This window comes from Pinus tabuliformis, chromosome 7 (genome assembly GCF_031772625.1).
Source record: "Pinus tabuliformis cultivar Carrire ecotype Pingquan chromosome 7, CPIR1, whole genome shotgun sequence".
NCBI lineage: Eukaryota > Viridiplantae > Streptophyta > Pinopsida > Pinales > Pinaceae > Pinus > Pinus tabuliformis.
Genome location: NC_142293.1, coordinates 1,263,350,830 through 1,263,366,515, shown reverse-complemented (window position 1 = coordinate 1,263,366,515; position 15,686 = coordinate 1,263,350,830). Strand labels below are relative to the sequence as shown.

The 15,686-nt window shown below is 41.0% G+C and overlaps 1 pseudogene; it reads left to right on the top strand.

Annotated features, from left to right (window-relative positions):
• The window catches only part of LOC149252020 (protein RRP6-like 3), a 185,096-nt pseudogene extending 181,048 nt beyond the window's left edge, over positions 1 to 4,048 (top strand).
• The last annotated feature ends 11,638 nt before the right edge of the window (positions 4,049 to 15,686 follow it).

The following is a 15,686-nucleotide window of genomic DNA, read 5'->3' as shown; positions in this document are numbered from 1 at the left end:
TTTCTCCACCTTCCCTTCTGCATTTGTCGTCTTTTTGAACACCCATTTGCTGCCAATGGGTTTCATTCCAGCCGGCAACTCCACCAGTTCCCAAGCCTCATTTTTGTGCAAAGATGCCATTTCATCAACCATGGCCTCTTTCCAGAGTTTTCCATCCTTTGAATCTAATGCTTCCTTCATAGTTCTGGGATCATCATCAGTAATAGACAAAGCAAAATTTGAACAGAAAGCAGAAGGACTATACCTTTCTAGCTGCCTTCTTTCTCGAACTGATCTTCTCACAACCGGAGTTTGTGGCTCTTCATCTTCTGATTCCTCCTCTACTACAGAGTCTGATTCTTCCTCCTTTAGCTTAAACTCTATCTTCTCAGGTTCCTTTGGTTGGACTTCATGTTTAATAACATCTTTTACCTCTCTGAACACCACATCTCAGCTGTACACAACCTTCCGTGTGACTGGGTTCCAAAGCTTATAACCCTTTAAACCATCCTTATATCCAATAAAGATGCACTTTTCATATTTATTTTCCAACTTGGTTCGTTTCTTCTTTGGAACATGTACATATGCATCACATCCAAATACCCTTAGATGTGAAAGAGAGGGTTTCTCGAACACTATTTTTACACCTACATCATCCAACTTGCTTACAGAAATCAGATTTCTGGCCAATGCAAGAATATGTAGAACACCCGGAAGTGTTCTAACCCTTCCACCTTCCAACTTCAACTTTACTTTTCCGTGACCAATGATTCTATCCTTCCTATTGTCTCCTAAGAAGACATCACCACCATCGTATTTCTCATACTCGCAGAACCACTCTCTATGGGGAGTGAAGTGAAAGGATGCACCTGAGTCAATCAACCATGCCTCATGATCTACATGTGTACTTGAAGAAGCCAAGTACACATCCTCACCTTCGTTTGAGGTGGTTTTCGCCTCTGCAGAAGGAGCATCATCAGATCCCTTTCCTTTATCAGGATATTTAGATTTACAGTCCCTTTTGAAGTGCCCTTCCTTTCCGCATTTCCAGCACACCACCTTTATAGGTTTTCCTGGAGATTTAGATCTCCCTCTAGATTTAGATCTCCCACTCGATGACTTATTTTTGTTTCTATTCTGGGACCGTCCTCATACAGACAAGGCATCACCATTCTGGCTCTCCATATTTTTCCGTCTCATCTCCTCCGTCGGCAAGGCTGAGACTATTTCATCAAATTTCAAAGCAGTTGCATTGCTACCTATTGCAATAACCAGACTATCCCACGAATCTGGTAGAGAACACAACAAACTGATGCACTTATCTTCATTTGAAATTTTAATATCAACAGACGCTAACTGACTTACCACAGTATTAAATGCGTTCAGATGCTCTGTCACCAAGTCTCCATCTTTCATCCTCAGGTTATACAACTTTTTCTGCAGGAACAGTTTATTCACCAGAGACTTAGATTGGTACAAAGTCCCTAACTTGTCCCACAAAGCCTTCGTCGTAGCTTCCCCTGATACATTCAGCAACACTGAATATGAGACACACAATCATATTGTGCTATTTGCCTTCCGATCCAACTTCTTCCATTCTTCATCGGTCACTCCCGTTGGTTTAGTACCTGGATCTACCGCGATCCACTGATCTTTATCCACCAATAGATCCTCCATCTTGAGTTTCCACAACTCAAAACTCTGACCATTGAACTTCTCGATCTCTATCTTTCCGCTGCTCGCCATCTTCTTTCACCACCAGAATCGATCCCACAGATCTCCCACTGAACAGGGTCTACCATAGGCCCGAGCGAAACCCCTCAGCAACAAAAGCGTCCCCTTGAAGCCAAAACAGCTCTGATACCAAATGTAGGTTTTAACCCCGTAGAGAAATTACCTGCATGCGAATTCTAAATCACAGAAAAACAAACAATGCGAGAGCATAACACATAAAACACATATACACACAGATTTTCCCCTGGATCCCAAAATTGGGACTACCAGCTTGATTTTTCATTATATTCCTTTCAATTTTAGAATACATATTTATACATGCCGAAGCATCCAATACCATGGACCGAAAACCATCGCGTCCAAAACCATGGACCAAAAACCATAGGTAGGTTCGCCCAACCTAATATAGGGTCCAAAAAAAAATTTCCCGGGGCGCTGCCCCAGACCCCGTAGAGGGGGGCTACCTGCCCCCCTCAAACCCCCCAGACAGGGGGGGCTGCCACCCCCTGCTACACAATCGGCGCAACGAAGGGGGGGCTCCACCCCCCCTCTAACCCCCCGGTTCACTACGTAGGTTAGTCGTGGAAAGAATATAACACAACCCAACAATCGAGACTGGTACGTCGCTTTGCTATTACCTCATCTGAGATTGCCATTATCACAGCAGAAGATAGGAATGCAAGTAGAGGCTATGGAGATCACAATGAGGTTGGAAGCTTAACCAATATAGGATACGAATGTGGGAGTACAAGAGATTCAATCACATCTAGCAAGCCTGCACATGGAATTGTAGAGCTTGAATACAGGGAAGGAAGCTTAATCTTAGGTGTGTGCAGAAGTCAAGTGCATAAAATGTAAATACAAGGGACATGATAAGGATCAGTACCTTGTTTATCAAAATTGACTTATTCGAGGAGGTCTTGTTCCTTTGAAGCCTAAGAACATTGCGGAATCGCGCACAGGAGTACATTTATGGTGCACTATCTTCCAGATAGTTGGGGAACATCAGACTCACCATTGTCACCTATTGCAAAAGTTTGTGTAGACTCCGCAATAGTTGTTTTTTACCTTCTGTAAATCAATTGGTCATGATGAGTGAAACTGCCGAAACTACAAATTAATAATGGAGTAGACCCCTACATATCAAATGAAAGAAGAAAATCGTCCCCAAGATCAAGGAAAAAGAGCAACACGCGAAGGATTCCAGGGTCATGGAAGAGGAAGAGGAGGAGGGGTTGGATGAGGTCATGGAGAAGTTATTTGCTAAAACTGTGGAGAAGTAGGTAATTTTGCATGTGACTGTCCGAACCCAACACATCCATCCTGTCAATGTTGTAGATAGTTTGACCATGTAATAGAGGATTGCCCGGTGCTGATATCCAAAATCCAGGACAAAAAGACGCAATAACCCACACAAAACATACAGATGATGAGGGCAGATCCTCGTGAAGAGGACCATAGCATCAATATAGTGGCACGAAGTGGTATTTCCATGGGAGAAGATAAAGGAAAGAAGCCAGAAACCAAAGGTTGGGTTTGCAAGGATGCCAAATTTGATCTCAACAAGGCTAAAGAAACTTTTATGGAGGCCAAGAAGAACTTCATTGAGGCTTCTACATCAAGAAGGTAGGAGAAACTGGTTGGAAACAATAAAGCACAGGACATGGATCCATCGCTATTACCTACTTTTATGAAAACATGTATGAAGTTGTTGCAAGATCAGAAGCTAGTGGAAAGGCTCCAGGAGCTAATTGACAATTGCATGAGTAAAAGCAAGACTCCCCCCGAACAACGTGCTATGAGGAGATTGGGTAAGCATAAGAAGCGACAGGGCATGAAATGAGGTTAACCGCACAAATTGGAGAATATGAAATGGATCAAGTCATCCTGGATCTGGGATATGATGCAAATGTGCTGCCTAAGCAGACATGGGAAAGGATGGAGAGACTTGCTCTACAATGGTATCCTATATAGCTACACATAGCCAGTCAACAAAAAATCATTCCTATGGGGTGCCTATGGGGTAACAATAAACATTGAGGGAGCGAGCACTCTGGCTAACCTTGAAGTAATTGAAATAGTGGATGACAACAACCTTTACCCTGCACTATTAAGAATTGATTGGGCCTTTGACATGGATGTTGTAATTAACTTGAAGATGCAAAGGATCACATTTGAGACGAAGGCATTGCGAGTTATTGTACCATTGGATCCTACCGAGGGAGCACGCTACACTGAACCAATCCATGACTATGAAGAGGATGATTATTTGGATCAAATAGACAAGATTACTGCACGTGATGAATATTGGATCAATCTGACTGCAAATGGGTGAATTACATGGGATAAAGATAGCTCATGTATCACAGATTCAGATGAAGAACTCGAGCATTGGAAAAATAGGTTGCACGAAGTTTCAACATTGCTTGGAAATATGATGACAAAGTTGCTTCGGTGCATATCCATGGAGGCAAGAAATCTTCCTCATTATGATGGCTTAGATGATGTTAGTTTGTTTAGGGATAAGTTTGAAATAGAGGTGCTAGATTAGCATTGATTCCAAGCTCTTGATCTAGTACTACACGCTACGCCTGCTACCTGGTGGGGTACGCATAAGGATAGTTTTGCTAACTGGAAAGAGTACAAGCGAATGATGAAGCTAATGCTCAGGTACGCGATTACCCGCCTAACAGAGAAATACTCAGGCAAGGATGATCAAAGCTAGCATTTGGGGGGAGGAGCCTCAACCAGAATGGGCACATATCTTTTGTCACACCCTATATACTATTTCTATGAATTGATATTTGGAAACGGACCTACGCCATAGGACAACCGAGTGGGATATCCTGAGGGAAAGTTTCTTGTTAACTTTAAGTTTTGAGGATGAATTTGCGTGCATTGATGAAGCGCTCCAAGAAATCAAGGCCGCAATATTTAGGATGCCTAAGGATCTGGTAGAATGGGTTCAAGCAGATTGGAATACATAGCTGTGCAATGCGCTAGAATTCTACAACATGCCTGCATAAGCAGAAGAAGAGGATTTACGAAATATCAACATTCTAGAGCTGTGAACCCTAACATAACTGTACCTCTAAAGATCAAGAAAGTAAACATTGGATATGACACGCAACCTAAGGTTGAAAAGATATGCAATTATTGGTATGATGATATAGTCAATAAATTTGCAGAACTATTGTGCGAATATTAAGACTTAGTTCCTAACAAGTTCTCAGATTTGAAATGAACAGTAGGGGATCTGGATGTAATGAAGATCACTCTAAATCTTGATGCGAAACCCTTGAAACAGAGACCCTACCATTTAAATCCCAAATATAAGGAGAAGGTGTGCAAAGAGCTAGAAAAAATTGTGCCAGTGGAAGAGTCTGACTGGGTAAGCCCTATGATTGTCCAGGAAAAGAAGCAACAAGATGAAATCAATATATACGTAGATATGAGAAAGCTCAATGATGCATGTGGTCATAATCCATTTCCAATGCCATTTATAGATGAAGTTTTAGAGAATGTTGGAGGGCAAGAAACCTATTCATTCACTAATGGGTTCTCGAGGTACCATAAGATTAAGACCATGCTAGAGGATTGCAACAAGACTACCTTTGCGATGGAGTGGGGATGCTTCTAGTACACGGTAATACCATTCAAGGCTAAAGAATGCACCTGCAATCTTCTCAAGGGTGGTAATTGCAGTGTTTAAAGAATTCATCCATAAATCCTTAGAAGTTTATTTTGATGACTGCACTGTGTTTGGGTTGATAAAGCGCCATTTTGCAATTCTGCGCCTTATGTTGGATACTTATCGCAGATATCAGATTGCCCTAAATTTGAAGAAATGTATCTTTTGTGTGACCTATGGGATATTGCTAGGCCATGTGGTCTACACCCAGGGATTAATGGTCGACCCTGCGAAGATAGTTGTTATTGTCAATTTAGAGGCTCCCAAGAATGTAAAGTAGTTGCGCACAACCCTGGGTCACACCAAATACTATAGGAAGTTTATCAAAGATTATGCGCAGATAACTGCACCAACAGAGAAATTACTAAAGAAGGACATAACTTTCTACTTGGATGAGGAGTGTCAGCACAATCTAGATGTGTTAAAGGAAAAAATGGTGACTACACCCATCTTGGTGTTCCTAGACTCAAAGAAATAATTTCATGTTCATGTGGATGCCTCTTGTATTGCATGAGGTGTGATATTGACCCAACTAGGTGAAGGTGAGATTGATTCGCGAGCAGGAAACTATCAAAGGTAGAGAAGAACTACTCAATTACAAAGTGTGAAGTACTAGCAATGGTATACATGCTACAAAAATTTTGACATTACTTTTTGGGCATGCACTTCAAAATGTACAAAAATCAATCCACTCTCAAGTACCTGGTCAACAAGTCTATGTTGGGGGGGAAGATATGTAGATGGTTATTTCTCTTTCAAGAATATCATTTTGAGGTAATTGTGAAGCTCGGTCGCTTGAATATGGGACCAGATCATCTATCCAAAATTAAGACAGGTGAAGAACCCACTAGTTTGGAAGAAGTATTGACGAATGCGCAACTCTTTGTTATACGTGTTGCAGATATCACTTTGCTAACACAATCCAGTTTTTAACCAATGGTACAACCCCAAAAGGATATTCTACACAATAGAAGAAGGAATTGGTGGTCGACGCAACTGATTTTTTTTGTAATAGTTAGACACTTGTATAATATGGGCTCTGATGAAATACTGCGCTGATATGTTCTGGAGTTTGAACGATCCATCATCCTCGTTGGAGGAGTGGCAGGAGGACACTATGCAGGAAAAGAAACCACGCCGAAGATTTTATGCATAGGATTATGGTGGCCAATGGTGCATAAGGATTCTAAAGCGTACTGCAGAGCATGCGATGCTTATTAGAGGATGGGGAAGCCATCATGAAGGGATGAAATACCTTTGAACCCGCATATTTCTTTGCAGGTATTTGAAAAATGGATGATTGACTTTGTAGGTCTTATACAACCACCTGGGAAAAAGGCAGTCGTGTGGTACATTATCACTTTGACTGAGTATATGATGAGATGCACAGAGGCACATCCAGTCAAAGACTGTAGCATTGCTACAACTACTAAGTTCCTCTTTGAGTTTTTCTTAATGCAGTATGGATGTCCTAAGATACTGATGAGCGATAGGGGTACACATTTTTTAAATGAAACAATTGTCGCAATGCTTGAAGAATTCCAGGTTTATCATCAGATGAGTATGCCATATCATCCTCCATCTAATGGTATGGTCGAAGATTTCAATAAGATCTTGGAGAATGCATTAATGAAGGTATGCAACGCACAAAGGGATGATTGGGATGTATGCATACCAGTGGTCCTATAGGCATATAGGATGCGTGTAAAATGCTGACAAGCCAAAATCTGTTTAGGTTGGTCTATGGGATAGAGGTTTTGATGCCCATGGAGTATATTGTGTCGAGCCTACAGATTGCAGTGCTGATTAATATGGCTGATTGTGAGACTATGGAGGAACGCCTCACGCAGTTGCTGGAACTCGAAGAAGACTATGTTTTAGTGGGATTTCACTAACAGGTGCAAAAGGAGCGTGAGAAGGCATGGCATGATCAACATATTAAGTCGCGCACCTTAAAGATGAATGATTTAGTGTTATTTTATGATAGTAAATTCACGAAATTTCCTGGGAATTTTCAAATGCATTGGCTGGGACCCTATGTAGTCAAGGAAATTACAAATGGTGGCACTGTTCAGCTCGCAAACCTGAATGGAGAATTGTTTTCAAGTAGATTCAATGGAAGTTGATTGAAGTTGTATAAAGGGGATCCCACCCCTACGTAATGACTATATGATGGCAAGATAGTCTTAGTACTCCAGGTAGCTGCAAGGAAGTACGAGACTATAAAATACACTTCCCGAGAAGTGGAAAAATGAAGTAAGGGGATTGCACCATGGAAGCGAGAAGTGCACCAGGAGGAGTTGCGCTAGGAGGGTTGCACCATGTAGATTGTTTCCCTACAGCAAGGTCGAAAACTAGTTGTTGGGTGCACTATAGGTAATTGGATGATGAAATTTCCATTAGAAGGAGAGGGTAGGCTACATTTATGGCACAAATATTTGGAAATTTTCCGCCAAAGATGGATTTATTATAGAAATTTGGAGGGAAAGGTCAGATTTGAATTCAAATTCGCTTATAAATCTGGTAGGTTGACCAACGTTAGAGCACTTTGCTTTCAAGGAATTTTCCTTATCCCTTACTTCCAGAGAGATTATTGTATGTCTGAGAAGATTTGGGAAGACATTTTAGCCCAACCGGAAGTTGCCAACTTACCTGAGTGGCAACGAGAGATCATATTTGAGAGAATGACGACCACTGAGCACGTAGAAGGCGTAAGTTATGAAGTCGCAGCCCCTAAAGTCGTACTAGAAATGGAAACAACACCCTCTTTTCTAATGACACCTAGGTTTCCTAATCCTAAGTCCTTTGTTGCTAAGAAAATAAAAGAAACCACAGCAAGTTTCGATGCTCCAATCATTGAGGAAAAATCCACAAGAGATTGGCCAAAAGGGGAAAATTGATAAGTCCAAGCAACCGCATGAACCCCTTGATCTTGATGAGCTTCACAGAAGAATTGAGGAGATGGAAGCTGAAGAGGGTGAGCTTGTGACTTGGCTCCCAAAGTATATCCCACTATGACAAGGCAAAGTGAAGGTACCAAAAGATCTAGATACTGGCAAGTTTATGGTCTCTACACCACTTCTATCGGAGAAGGTGGTATTTGAAGGCGCACTCTTAGGGGGCATTCCTGTGCTCAAAATGGAAGATTGGGATTTTGAAGATCATGAGAAATTACCCCAGATGGTGCTGAATAAGTATTTGGCAAAGATTTACTATGAGGAGACTAGGGTAACATGATTGGAGTCAATGAAATGGGTCGTGAGGGTTGAAAAGGTAGGATTACTTAATATGTTGTACGTGTTGCATTTTAGTAGAACAACCATCAACATGGTCTGTATGTGACAATTTCTTACCCTAGTACATGATGGGTGTCTCTGGTTGGGAGAACCCATCCCTATTACGGATATGCTAATCCGTCGGATCACTATGTTGCCCCATCAAGGAGTGGATCCAGTAGAGGAATTTGGAGGAAAAACAAAAGAAAAACAACTCTCGGAGAAGATGCAGAGCGAGTTTGGCTTGGTGAAGAATTCATGCAGATATTCCATCCATTCCATTACAGACAAGGTGGTGCAATTTCCCGCACAGATCTTGGCCTACAAGATCATGTGGAAATGTTGCGCAGATGAGGTTCCAGTGCCAATAATTTCACTAGCTGCGCAATGTGCTAAGGGTGTGCAGTACAACTGAGCGCATTACCTCTGGAAGGAGTTTTTGGAAAACTTCCAGGAGGCCCAAGACGATGGAAAGGAATTTCACTATGCTTGGCTGCTACTATTGATTGTGCTAGTCGCGTGGAGGCTACCAGAAGATAATCAGTTCCATCCACAAGAACCTGACTTACCAGAAGCCACAAAGTTTGCTTCCCTATGGGCGACAAAGGACCGTACACAAGTCATGGAGACTAAAATTTTTTGGGTGTTGGTTGATATGGATCTCCACATGGTGATCAACCAGAGGCCACAACTATCACCAACTCTATATGAACATCTAGACACTTATGCAGAGTGCAAGGCAGACTTTCACAACATGTGTATCTATGCGCGATGGGACCCAAAGAAAACATGGTACAAGTTACCTTACCTAGTCAGTGAGGTAGATGCACAGCAGGTCTTTGGGAAATGGCCAGGGGAGTGGTTGCACCCTTTTGATGCATGCATGGGTACAAGCAAGGTCGGGGAAAGTTCCTCTGTGCAGACCACGACAATGCAGAAACAGAAGGAGGTTGATCATGTCGTAACTCGAGAGAAAGATGTGTAGCAGAAGAAGGAAGTTGTTTCTAAAGCATCTGCTACTAAGGCAGTTGTTGAGAAAGACCGGGTGGCTAAGGAGACCACTATTGATGTTGATGAGTCTGCTTCTCAGCACACTGAGGACAAAAGGGAGACTGATGTTGAAGGAGGCAGGGGCAAGGAGAAGAGAACTCCCTTTAAAATACAGAAGGGACTAAGGAAACAACTTCTAGACCTAGAAAGAAGAAGAAATCTGACAAGCACACACACGTTGATCCAATGGTACTCACTAAGGGAACTTGGATGAAATCAAAGATAAGGTCTGCAACACCAAGACAGAACTATGGAAGTAGTTCAAATAGCAGTACCAACAGGCACTAGGGAATGTGCAGAAGGATTTGTGTGGCCTGCAAATTCTGACGGGATGGTTACAAGTGAGCGTTGGTCAGGCGAGCGGGATTCAAGTGAGGCTGCAGCAAGTGAGCATGACTGTGTTGGATACTGATCAAACTCTGGACCTCAGATTCATTTCACTACTAGAGGGGTCCCTGCACGCGCATTTAGAGAAGGAAACACTTAGTTGGTACAGCTCAAGGACTTGGGTGTCAATCTTGTGACACTTCCTATTCAGACCCTCCACGAATTACATCAAGAAGTATCTAACGAATTGATGGTCAAAGAGTAGCGTGCACTACTAGTCATTAGCAAAGTAAAGACCAACAACGACCATATATTCACAGAAAAGGTGCATGCGCTGAAAGAGAAGGAAGAAATGGCCACACACAGCCAAAACTTGGAGGCAGCCATTACACAGGCATGTAATGCACTACCAGAACTCAACATTCCTAAAGATGCAACATCAACAACAAATATTTAGAAATTGGTTGCAACAGTCAGGGAATCAAAGGAGGAAATTGACCGAGTCCAATTTGAGTTATAGATGTAGATCTGATAATTGCAGTTAAAGTTGCAACCAACCACTCTGCCAAAAGTACAGAACAACGTGGAGCAACAATTAAAGAGGGAATGACCACTCTGGACACAACAGTCAAGGACTACACAGATCTCTTTTAAACAGGCCCTGGAACTTTGGACATATCTGTAGGAGGACCCCACTCTGCAGAAGATTAGCAAATATATAAGGGAGAAGTAATAGCAATTTGATGAAATAAGGTCAACTGTGCACACTTTGGCGCCAGTCTAGTGCTTCACTTAGCTACAGGAAGGACAATAGTTGTAGACAATGATTGAAGAACTACAATGAAATTAGGCCATCTTGAGGGTCAGGACACAACCGTGGGCATAGGAAGCATGCCGGCTCACTCTACCAGTTCAGGAAAAACTGAAGACCATCCAACAAACACAAAGGATGATGGGCCTCATGGTGGAAGGCCCTACTACAAAAAACAGGTCGAAGAAGTACAACAGGCCATTGTGCAGGGTACTACTTATTTGCAGGTATTGAAGGTGGAGTTCCGTGAACTCCAGGAGAAGATTATTGTGCCAATTGAGTGAATCCAGGGTGAGTCACACAATTTGTGTTAGGGGCATATTGGGTTAGGGTCCCTGGGGTCAATTTGAGTCAAATTTTGGTAAAATTTTGTAATCTTCTTTTATAAGCATGTAAAGTCTCCACAAAATGTGGAAGCAGAACGCGAAGCTAGTATGAGTCAAAGGGGTTTTATTCCTTTAGGTGGGTAAGTGATAGAGAGTTTTGAGACCCACACCGCGGACCATGGTATTGTAAGAAAAATGTTATATATAAATGAGACATAGAGAGTCTAAAGAAAAAGAACGAAGATTGAAGATCATTGTTTTGGGGAAGTAAGGTAAGGTAGAAAAGGGTTTGTTTCCTATACTTAGGCAAAAGGGGAAGGCTCCTGCAGCTACGTGTGTGGAGACCTTCGTAAATCCACAGGCTGAGTGCGCGAGCCCCTAGAGCTGAGTGCGTAGGGAAAATAATTATGTACTTGAATGATTATATGCAATAATGACACTTTTGAGCCAATTTGGATGCATCTATGTATTATTTCCTACTTTTGCAAGTTTATTTATCTTCACTCTGACTTATGATTTATATGAATTAATTCTTATTGACTGCGTGAAAATAGTAGATTTGTAATACTTATGCATGTTATGAATGAATATAAACCTTCGCGAAGATATAGAAGTTGTTTAAGTGCATTTACAGTAATTGTCTGTTCGGAAGGCTTAAAGGTGCATAAAGGTAGATCTAAGCCATAAGGACCGTAGGAACCTATCACATAGACCTCTGGATGTAGAAAACTGGTTCTGTCATCCCCCAATACTACTTCAGGTGAGACTGCAGGCTGAACTACGTAGGTTGTTGCCAAAAGGGCCAGCAGTTATGGTTTTGTTGGTTGACATAGATAACGTTGAACCTGGGTGAGGCCCCATCAAGCCAAAATTCATCTCAATCGTCATCACACCATGTCTCATCCATGTACCTGTTTCTGCAATCAATCATGATGAGATGACATCAAATCCAAAAATCCCCTAGTCTATCATGATGCATTATCTTTTGTTTCCGGGTGCAGGTTATCAGGAGAGAGGACAAGGCTCTGAAGTAGTGCAGAGCACATGTCAGGCTAGGATACAAGGCTCCACGGCACTACCAATAAAAATTGCGCAGAGATCACTGGGAGGTTGGGATGAGTAGTCTAGGAACAACATTGACATTCTGTGGGATCTGGCTGAACTTGGTGGCAGAACTACACAAATTTTCCCTGGAAGGTAGTGCAGGCAACAGAGGACACTAGTAGTGAAAACTGTGGAGAATTTCAAGGGAGGTTGGGAGCGGGTTGCATGAGATTGCTAGCCAAAATTGCAAAAAACTGGGAGGCAGTAAGGATGAACATTTCTGCGAAGCTTCTGATCTGAGTGGGATATCGGGCAACTGGTGTACAGTCCAAGAAAATTGCGTAATTTTCAAGAGGAGCAGCAGGTCGGCTAACAAGGGGACTGACTCACAAAACTGTGCAATTTTCAGAGATAGTGTAGTGACATGCAACATGTTATTGTCCCTTATGTCTGCACAATTTCTTCAGTCAGCAGAGGTGGGCATGCTGACAACTTCCGCGCATTTTTTGGAGGAGTGAAGCCCGAGGTCATTTCCCAATCAAACTCTTTGGTTGACCAGTGGGAGGCTTGATGGATTGGTTTGCGGGTAGCACATATTGAGATGGCTTCTTGGGAAACTTCTGCGTTGTTCTAAGTCAGAGTCAGCTAGGTCAATTTAGGATTGTGCAGTGCGTTGTTCTAAGAAAGTTCCGTTTTAACATACATTGGCCCGGCTCGCCAAATAATCATTTTCGTAGCTGGAATATGTTCCACCAGCTCCACTGCCCCTCAAAGAATCTATATAGTACATCCAAACCAAAAATCAATTATGGGAAAGGAATTCAAAAGATAGTAAGGATCAATACATAATGCTGTAACAAGTGGTGGATCTATAAAATCCTTACGGTATGTAGGACTTCCTCCATAGCCCACACTAGATTGGTGTCCAACATTTAAGCCAAATTTCATTTCATAGAATTGCAAATTTAAGAATATATATATAGATACGGGTATAACCCTTTTATTTTTTGAAATTAATTAATTTGAATGAATTAATCTTCATTATAAACATATTTTTTATTTTTGTTAAAATGTAATAATTTGTTGCGAATAATGTAAAATTTATATTCACTCTACGAAGTAGTTTGATTGGTGATCCACATTCTAGGTTTGTAGTTTGAAGTTTTAGGTTCAAATACCTTTTGATTTATCATGTGGGCCAAAGCCATGGACCAAATTGGTGTATGAGACCCCCTTTGTTTGTGAGAGAAAATGCTTGCTTCTACATAATAATTTAACTATTAAAACCTACATAGATATACATAATGTAATGTGTATCTTAAATTATTTTAATTTTTATATTATATAGTATATCTTAAATCATGGTTACATTATTCTAAGAAGCTACTCTAGAGTTAGGACAAAACTCAATTTTCTTTCTAGGAAGCTACTCTTGTTACATTTGGAGTTGTTTAGCTTGTTGTCTACAGAGCTATGGAATAAAATTGAAGCCTACCTAGCGTTAAAATCTCGGCGCATGGAAGAGATTTGGACAGAAAAACAACGTGCGAAATTTTTCAAACTCTCCAATAAATCCTCTTCCGATGGAGATTCTTTGATCTCGTTTGGCTTATCCTCAAATAGCGGAATTAATAGTAGCCAAGTTTCTACACTCAACTCCTTGGTTAATAGCAATATCATTTTTTAACAAGGGTTATCAACTTCCAGATTTAACGAGGGTAGTGGATTGGGCTCTTTCGGTCATCTTTCTAGCCCTAAGGTTGGCTTCTTTAATGAATGTTGTCCCAAGCTAGACTCTATGCATCCCAATTCTTTTTCTCTCACCATCACATCCCCCAAAAGTCTAGATCAAATGACATCTGTTGATTTTTTCCCCCCTCACATTTCAGCTTCCGATCTTAGGTCTCATCCTAGCAGTGTTTCACAAACCTTCCCCTCTAATATTTATTTTTCCTCCAGCGAACCTCATCTGGTTGATGTAGCACCATCTGTCATAGGTAGCCCTTCTAGCCCATCACCTTGCTCATCCAGTCATCCCCTCTCCAACCCACATATACATCCTTCGTTTCACTCTCCCATGAACCATTTCCCTGACAAGGTTTCCTCCAACGTAGGTTCGATTGTGGTCTCCCCCTCCGACCATTCGCTTAGTTCATCCCATCTTATCCCCTCTCATCTCCGAAGTCATAGGTTTTGTCTTACCCTATCCGACCTACATTTATATCCTTTGACTCCCTCAGATCCTTCTATCTCAAGTCAGCTACCCATCTCTTCTAACAATTACATTAACAATTGTAATAATTATTACAATATTAACGTATTTAATAATAATAATAATAATAATAAAAAGAAGATAATTTAAATAATGATAATACTAATATTAGATCTAGTTATATAAATAATAAGAAAGATGACAATAATAATAATAATAATGATGATGATGATGATGATGATGATTGATCCCAATAATAATAATAATAGTATTAATCCTCCTAATAATAAAGTATTTAATTTGTTGAGCTTTTCTTTTCCTCCTCTGGTCTTTAAACTTTTGGAGAAGGGATCAAATTTTTCCCCTGCTCCCAAGAAAATTCTATTGGTAGATATTATGTGTGACGTTGAATTTGGAATAAAGGGATTACCAGATAATATTAAAGATATTATTAAGCAAGATTGTGTTGTTATTCTTAGGAAAGAAAAACCCCTAAGAGTAACATCAGCGAGGATGAGTTCGAAGCCCTAAGATCTTTGAATAGGAACCAAGACATCGTTGTTTTAAAAATTGACAAAGGTGGGGGCGATGTAATCCTTGATAAGGAGATTATTAGAAGAAGATGCTGGATCACCTAATCAATAATGGAAGCTATATAAAGCTTGACAAGAATCCCTTGAAAAAGATCTCTAGAATAGTTTCTCTTGCTATTAAGTCCAATAGCACTGTTTGCTCCTTTAGCCATAATATTATTGAGAGTAACCCTATCACTCCTAGGATCTATGGTCTTCTCAAAAGCCACAAAGAGGGAGTCACCCTTAGACCCATTATCAACAACATAGGTGGGCCAACCTATATTTTAGCTAAATATTTAGCCACAAAGCTGAAGCCCCTGGTTGGATGTATGGAGTCCTTTGTCAAAGACTCCTCATCATTTTTTAATGAGTTAAGGGACATGAAATTTGATCTTGGTGACAGTCTTATCAGTTTTGATGTAGTTTCCCTATAAAATAACATCCCCATTAAGGAAGCCCTTGATGTCATCTTTCACCTTACTGATCCTGACACTGCTAAATTAGTTGAGATCTGCTTCACTTCTACTTTTTTATGTTTTGAAGGTGAGTTTTATGAACAAACCCGTGGGGTGGCCATGGGTTCCCCCTCATCCCCTATTGTTGCTAACCCATTTATGGAAGACTTTGAATCCAAGGCTTTATCCTCAGTTGTATTTAAACCA